The sequence below is a fragment of the Rhinolophus sinicus genome, linkage group LG07 (assembly GCF_036562045.2).
Source record: "Rhinolophus sinicus isolate RSC01 linkage group LG07, ASM3656204v1, whole genome shotgun sequence".
Classification (NCBI taxonomy): Eukaryota; Metazoa; Chordata; class Mammalia; order Chiroptera; family Rhinolophidae; genus Rhinolophus; species Rhinolophus sinicus.
This window is the reverse complement of record NC_133757.1, coordinates 8,670,989-8,679,187: the sequence shown is the minus strand read 5'-3', so window position 1 is coordinate 8,679,187 and position 8,199 is coordinate 8,670,989. Positions and strand designations below refer to the sequence as shown.

The following is an 8,199-nucleotide window of genomic DNA, read 5'->3' as shown; positions in this document are numbered from 1 at the left end:
AGGTGTGTTTCCGGGGGCGTCTGGCAGGGGCCAGGCATTGAAGACACCTGGCTCCTACACTAGGGCTAGGCGGAGGGGGAGAGGGGGAAGAAGGGAGGGTGGAGAGGAATGGCCAGAGATCAGGGCTGTGGGCCTGGGCAAGGGCCACCCTGGGCAGAAGCCAGGGCCCTTAGAACGAGCTTTGGGCTCATGCAATATCGAAAAGAAGCAACTGTGCAATCACACTGGAGAGCCCCTCTCCAAGAAAAGAGCACACCCCTGAGTTGATTTCTTGGTCCTCATGACTTCCTGGTGGCTTAAGGTTGGGCTGTCACTGAGTTCCTGGCTCTACCCTAAAGGGAACTCACGCCCCTCTCTCATGGAGAGGTTGGAGCTCAGAGGAAGACTCCAGGTAAGAGGAAGAAAAGAGACGCCATGAGCTGAGCACTGATGGCTGCCTGAGAAGATAATAAAACAAGCCGAAGGTGAAACCTCCCTTTCCTGCTCCCCAGATCCCCCTCCCCCTCCACTCCCAGCCAGGAGGGTCACGTGGGCTCTAGAGGTGGGGGGCTCACTTAGCACCCAGATCCCTGCCCTCAAAGACAGGGAGTGAAAACGCAAAACTAAAATGAATACATATTGAACTTAATATCTACAAAACATAATATTACATCTAAGTTAACCATCATTCTAATACTTACATTAAAATGTGTTCCAGTGTTAGCCAGGGATGAATTTTAATCTCTTTGATAAAACAGGGACTGTCTTCCCCAAAAGCGAGTGCCCGGGGACCCACAAAGCCCTTAACATAGACCTACCGCCCCCCAAAAGATGGAAGAAAATGAACCTATCCCATTATGAAAGTGCTGAGGCCTCACGTCCACCACAGGCCCCGTGGCCTTAGAGACCCAGAGCTTGACCCTCACCTCTGGGGCTATAACTTCGTCAGAAGCATCCTCAGTGCTCCCACCGCCATGCACCTCCCAGCTTCGCGGGAAAGTCTGTGCTGCAGATCTGGAGTTTCTTTAGGAAAGCCGATTATGGGGGAGTGTTGGAGTAGCAAGAGGTAACTTGACATCAGTCTCCTCTTATTAGAGCAGTAATTCTCTGCCCTGCGTTGTCTCCTGCACTGATAATGCCCTTTGTGCCTCCTCCAGCCCTGAACCAGGCTGCATGTTTGTTATATTGTTAGTGAAAGATGGCTCTGTGCACAGGGGGAAGCCAGAGTGACTGGACAGTATTTCTATTTTAAACAGGCATTGACTGGATGCCGACCACGTGCCTGGCAGGTGCTTTTTCTGAGGTGCTCAGAAGCCAGCAGGGGAGACAATTACAGCACAACGAGGGAAGGTTCAGAGCAGGACATGTCCAGTGTTACGAGGCCTGGGGAATAGGAGAATCATTCTAGCTGAAGGAGGGGTGACCACTACTGGGCTGGGCCTCTGCGGATGATGATGGGGTATCCCTGGGTCCAGGCTGAGAGGAGGTGGGAATTAGCTGTCAGTGGGTGGGATGTGGGAAGGGGCGCAGGCTGGAGAGAAGGGCGGACAATGGGGAAGGTGTTGCCTAGTCTACAGGTGCTTCAGGAGGAACCCAGCAAGGGAACATTTTTGGTTTCCGTGTGGCCGAGTAGAGGCTGGAAGAGAAGCACAGAAAAAGGGAGACCTCTTCTACTGCTGGCTTTTTAGCGACATCATCACTGCTTGTCAGCCACAGCCATGAATGGGTCACACCTCGGTGCTGTCCTTCCACTGTACCCTATGACTCCCATTGTGGCTTTTCTGCCTATAAACCAGAGATATTTCCATTAAAGCTCCAGGCCTAGATCCAGACCCACTTGGAACCCCCCCAGGCCTTGCTATTCAAGGAGTGGTCCGGGGACGGGCAGTGTCAGCATCCCTGGGAGCTTGTCAGAAATGCAGAAAACCTCAGGCCCTGCCCCAAACCCACTGGATCAGATTCCTTAGCTCACCAGAGCCATGGGACTTCCTGAGGGTTCCTGGACCAACAGTGGCCGCTGTCTGGGGCAACGTGACCTTGAGGATGGACCCTTCCACTCTAGGCTCAAGAAGTGGAGGACAGGGCCCGTAGCAAAACCTGGAATTCTCTCCAGGTGCTGAGCAAGCTTTCAGCTTTGGGTTTCACTATTCCAGGTGGGAGGCCAGCCAGAAGGGGCTCAGTCACTCTCAGGCACACAGCATCAGGCGCACGGTCAAGAATCAAAACAACCCAGGAATGCAGGTGAGCTCACAGGGACGCCGAACAGCCGGAACTCATGCCGCAGCAAGTTACATGTGTTGCATTGAGGCGGCGGCCTGCACAGGTGGAGTCATGCGCCGTACTTGTCAGCACTTACATTATCCATGATTATCTGGATTTTCTTTCCGTTTGGCCACAGAGAATGAGCCGCCATACAGAGCTGAGGAGTAACTGGCCTCGCACTTGGAGAGAACAGTATCCACAGCTGCAAATAACCAGTTTTATGTGTGCATGTGCATGCGCGCACTCACAAGCGACTGTGAGTCGCTTGTGCGTATGTGTGTGCATGTGCGTGTGTGTAGGGTGTGGGATGCTGAAATACTGGCACCTTCTTGAAGGGGAGCTCAAATCAAAGAGAAGCTCTCTGCTTTTCTGCAGGTCACAGCATGAGAAAGACTTCTCCATCATGTTCAGGGCCTTGAGCATTTGAAAATAATAAAAAGGAAAAGTTTTGAATTAAAATTTATGGTTGAGCCTGCCTGTCTGGGAGGAGCTGGCTTAGTGGGCAAAGCTGACGCCAGCCAGGCTGCAGGGGCTGGGAGAAATTGGACACCAGCATCCCTGAAAGTGAGGGGGTTCGACTCTTCCAGAGACCAGCGGGACAGCCGCTGTTGGCCAGCAGCTCCCAACTCTGGCTGCACACTGGGCGCTCCTGGGGAAGTGTTTAAAAATGCTGATGCCTGGGCCACACGACAGACCCAGCCAATCTGAATCTCTGAGGTGGGGCCCAATCTCTGAAATGGTTTTAAAGCTCTCCAGGTGATTTTAATGTGACACCAGGGCCAAGGGCCAGCAGAGACTCCAGAGCAGGAGGAGGGGGAAGGGGTTCCTGTTTCTGCCCCAAGGTCTTCCCCTCTGTGGGAGGGGCAGTAGGTGTGCCTGCGTGGGTGCATGAGGGGTAACTTGAGCCCCTAGCTCTTTCAGAGCTTTATCCACCAATAGAGGGTCCCAAGTAGATAGGGAGGTGAGTCTGACAAACTTATCTTCAGGAACGTGGTGGCATCAATTCAGCAGCCATCCCTGCCCCGCTTGCCTCTGAGCAACACAAATACTTTCCAGCACTTTCCAAGACTTGTACATCCATGATCTTATTCGTTTTCTATTGATGATGTAACAAATTCCCACAGATGGCGTGGCTTGAATCAACACCAAGGTTTCTTACAGTGCTGTGGGTTAGAAGTCCACAGTGTGGGCTGAAATCAGGTGCCGCAGTGTGTCTGGAAGCTGGAGGGGATAATTGGTTTCCCTGCCTTTTCCAGCTTCTGGAGGCACCGTATTTCTTGGCCTGTGGTTCCTTCATCAGATCACTCTAATCTCTGCTTGTCTCACGTGTCCTTCATGCCTCTAGTGTCCCTCATCTAAGACCCCCTGTGATTACATTGGGCCCTCTGGGCTAATCTTCCCACCTGAAGACCCTTAACTTAAATCATACCTGCAAAATCCCTTTGGCCATGGAAGTTCATATTCATAGGTTCTGGAGATTAGGATGTGGACATCTTTGGAGGGGAGGGAGCATAGCTCCATCACTCACACCCTGACAACAGCCACATGAGTCAGATGTGTCATATGATAGCCATTCAGCAGAGGACCCATTCTGACACCTAGCCAGAGAGAGGCCGCTGGATAGTAATGGTGAAACTGTACCCTTGTCAGACCTTGCCTTGTTGACACAGCATCTAGCAGCCTCCTCTGGATCCTCCAGCCAGGGGTCTCCCTCTTCCCTCCATAAAGCCCAACGTGAACCCTGTCCTGCTGTGGGGTTGGTCATTCCTACACCCCTTATGTCGGAAGCTTCATGGGCACCCAGCTAATGATACAAAATGGTGTCACAATGAAACCTATGGCTGCAACCAGGTCAGGCATGCATCACAGTGGGACCCAGGAAGCCAGTTCTTTCTCTGGGTTGGTGTCCATGGTTCTGGGCTTCTCGGATCCTCTTGACAAGGTCATTATACACACAAATAACACCAGATACCTCTCCTCTGTGGCATCTGTTATTAGGTTGGTGCAAAAGTAATTGCGGTTTAAAAGGTTAAAAATAATTGCAAAACCGCACTTACTTTTGCACCAACCTAATAGAATTCCAGCATCGTTAATGTACTTCTCTAATTAACCTTGGTCTTTCTCAGCTATGAACTCCATGAGGACAGAAAACATATATGCTTTTGCTCAGCAGCACCCTGCAGAGTATGTGGCATTTAGGGGATATTTAATAAAAAGCCATTAAATGAAGGAATGTTTTCCAGCAGTCTAAGGCTTACAGATTATAAGGAACTATTCTGTGCCTTCTAGAAGCTATGGTTGATTGAACTGATATTCCCATTTATTGCTTTCCCTGTAAGAAGACTACACATGCCCAGTCATTGACATGTGACCACAGGGGACACTTCCCTCCCCTGATTTCAGGCTTGGCCATGTGTGACTTGCTTTGGTCAATGGAATAGGAGTGGGTTTGACAGAAGCCATGTCTGAGGAGCTTTAAGAGTTAATGTGTGGTTTTGCCTCTTGTTCTTTTCACTTCACTGAGAGAACACAATATCCCAGCTACAGGCTTCTCCTTCAGCACTTGTCCCAGGATGAGAAGATGCATGGAGTAGGGCCACGTGGCCTCCTTGCAGTTGGCAACATGAGAGTGAGATTGAAGCTGCTGCTGCTGTAAGACAATAAGACTTGGGAAATTTTGTTACTGCAGCATAACTTAAACTCTGAAATACAGAAGTCTTTCCTGGATATCTCAGGGCACTTCCAGCGTTCCTTCCTCCCAAATGGAGACCATGCTTCTGCCACCTTCAAGCTGTGTGATCTTGAGAAAGTCACATAACATCTTTTGGTTTCAAATTTGCACACCAATAGATGAAACTTCCTCCCAGCTTTATGATTGGTAATTCTGAAGAACTAGCCTATCATTGGACACTTGATCCCTGTCCTTAATAAGATATCATTGCACATGGTACCAGGACCAAATTTTGAGTCCAACAGCCATGTATTCTTGGGTATTATTTTTTTGTAATCTCTCTTCTGATTTGCGAAAGTCTTATCTTTAAAAGGAAAATGTATCACACAACATTTCTAGTTCACAGTAGGCACTTCTAGTTCACAGTAGGCACTCAATAAATCTAAGTATCCTCCCCTTTCTCATACCAAAGGGATCAGACTGAGACCTTTGGGGTGTACTTACTTCTTTGCACCTCATGTGCCCTGAACCTGGGCATTTTTGCAGGGAGGAGGTAAAAAAAAATCCCCGGATAAAAACCTGCAGAGCTGTATACTGATGTTCATAGCAGCATTAATCACAACAGTCCCAAAGTGGAAACAACCAAGTGCGCATCAAATGATGAACAGATAAACATAATATGGCATGTTCATACAAAGAACTGTTATTTAGCCATAATAAGGAACACAATACTGATTCATGCTACAACGTGGATGAACCTTAAACACATTATGCTAAATGAAAGAAGATAGTCACAAATGTCTGCTTCTATTTATATTAAATGCCCCGAATAGGCAAGTCCATAGAGACAGAAAGTCGATTATTAGTTGTGTAATCTACTAGGAGGCTGGAGAGGATGGAGGGATTGGTGGGGTGATAGCTAATGGGTATGGTTTTTTTGGGGGGGAGGGTGGTAAAAGTGTTTTGAAGTTAGACGGTAGTAATGCTTGCACAACTTTGCAAACATACCAAAGGACACTTCATTGTATACTTTAAAAGGGTGTGTTATATAATGTGTAAACAGATCTCAATATATATATTTTTAAAAAAGAACCTCCAGAGTGATGTGAAGGGACGAGTATCCAGGGGTTGATGGCTCAGATGGAGGGGCATTGCCACATACACCCCTCTTCTCAACCCTCTCAGTGTCATCTTGCTTTGGTCTCATACACATCTCTTCTTTTCTGCTGATGTCACATGCCCATGCAAGGGGGAAATTCTGTTGTAGCTTAGCTCAAAGGAAATGACAGAGATTTTTCAAAGATAACTTTATGAAAAATTTAAAAAGGGGTAGAGCAGGGAATAAAAGTGTAAAATGCTCAGAGTATGAAGGAATTAAAGATGGCAGTGTTCTGGAGTTCAGATTCTTTACTCTAAAAAAGCCACAAGTACAGGCCAACTCATGGGTCTTGAGTCCTTCCCACCCACTCAGCCCTATCCAGAAAACCAACCCTGGAGTCCCCTTCAGAAGGTCTGGACAATTTCCTGAATCCTTCCTCCCATTTCTCATTGGGCCTGAGCCCTACCTGGTCATAGTCTGGTGGGAATGGCTGGCAGTTAGGTTATTGGTCCTCTCAGTATAGAATGCCATCTTCTTCTCCAGACGCAGGGTCCAAGGTACTGGTGAGTGGGTGGGAGAGAGTATGCCAAGACCCTCAGCTCTTCCTCCACACCACTCCCTGCAGAAAGAGAGGGCTGCTTCCTCACGGGTCTCCACAAACACTTACCATCAATGGACCTATCACCCAGGGCAGAGAAAATTGTAACTTTCCTTTGCTTCCCTGAAGAGTGTAGGTTCCTTGCCCCATCATCGATCTATAGATTCAATTGTTAGTGTATCCTAGCGAAAAGAAAACACATGAGTAATTACTCTGTACTGCTTTTGCAAGTGCATTTTTAGATATTGAGATCAAATAACAGCTTGCCAAGATAAATCTTTGAGTGTGTTCTGGATTGGTCTGCGTCCCGTTGGCCACTTCTACAAGACAACTTGAGCTGATTGAACAGAAGAAGCCCACACATACAAAAGCGTGGGTTCCTCCAGCGGCAGTTACCACGATCACCGCCATGTGTGTAGGTTTCTTTACTTTGTCAGTATCTTCACTTACCTCTGAGGGGGTGCTGGAGAGAGTTTGGGATATGGGAACATGACTTGTCACTTTCCTCAGAGTTTTAGAAGCTTATTTACAAAGCCCTCAAGTTTCTGGGTTGAAAGGCTCGCCAACAGATCTAAGATGTGCTCGAAACGATCCCGGCCCCAGTCAATATTTATAACCCGGGGCTTCAGCTCAGGTGGCTTCATAAGACTGTTTGAGCTCCACTTAACTCCTGTACATTGATCATCTGTGGGAGACCTTTAGCCCACTGGCCCCTCTCTCTTTATTTTACTACGCAATTGGGGATACACTTGACTTTCAAAGGCTCAACTTGTGCCATTCAAAGAAAAATGTCCACCTCATTTTTAAGCCGTATCTCGTTCCCCTGCAGTCTGAATAAACATTACTCAATAGCCGGAGTTACTTAAGCACCAGTCACTTCCACTTCAAGGAGAAGGTAAAGGGAACAAAGATGTAACAGCACAAAAAGATTGAAATTTAACCTCCACCGCTGGGTGCTTTCCAAGCTTGTTCAGATTAGTTTTTCAAAAAGAAACACCAGAGAACTGACGTTACCTCAAGTTCACTGAAATTCTCTTTCTCTCAAGGATTATTCTTGAGCACGAAGCAAGTCTTTCCGGAAGCCCCAGGCAGGTGATAAACTGGGCTGGGGTGTGAGTATTTGCTTTCTCTCTCTCTCCTCTTTGGAGTAATTTCCACGAATCTTTGACATTCCTTTTCTCTTTGATGTACATCCTTTGGACGGGTTTCTGACCCAGCCCCCTACCACCTCTTCCTTCAATACATCTCCCAGTTCACAAGCTTCTGTGTCTCTCTCTTTCTCCTTCCTTCATTTCCTTCTACCCATCCTCTGGGGGGGAAGGTGGGGAATCACCCTCTACAGAAACATTGGCCTCTGAAATCTCTACTTTCTCTCATCTCGCTGACTGATGCCCATGTCTGGCTCTGAGACACAGAAGTCCCACTATGTAGAGCAGGGGACAGTGGCTTTCCAGATGTGGCCTCGGACTGCTTGCACTTAACCCACATGGGTCTTGTTGACCATAGCAATTCCCCGAACATCACCATGTCTACTGAGCTGGACTCTGGGCCAGAAAACCTGCAACAAGCTCACCAGGGATCCTTCCTCCC

The 8,199-nt window shown here is 48.1% G+C and overlaps 1 long non-coding RNA gene across 2 annotated transcripts; it reads left to right on the top strand.

Moving 5' to 3' along the window:
* The first annotated feature begins 302 nt into the window (after window positions 1–302).
* Window positions 303–7,776, top strand: LOC109458904 (uncharacterized). 2 transcript variants are annotated; one of them, XR_002139299.2, is made up of 4 exons: window positions 303–464; window positions 2,133–2,220; window positions 6,841–7,024; window positions 7,656–7,776. It is a non-coding gene; the product is annotated as an uncharacterized LOC109458904 (long non-coding RNA). The 2 variants fall into 2 exon arrangements; XR_012498280.1 differs by lacking the exons at window positions 6,841–7,024; window positions 7,656–7,776 and adding an exon at window positions 2,378–2,676.
* Window positions 7,777–8,199: the final 423 nt, after the last annotated feature.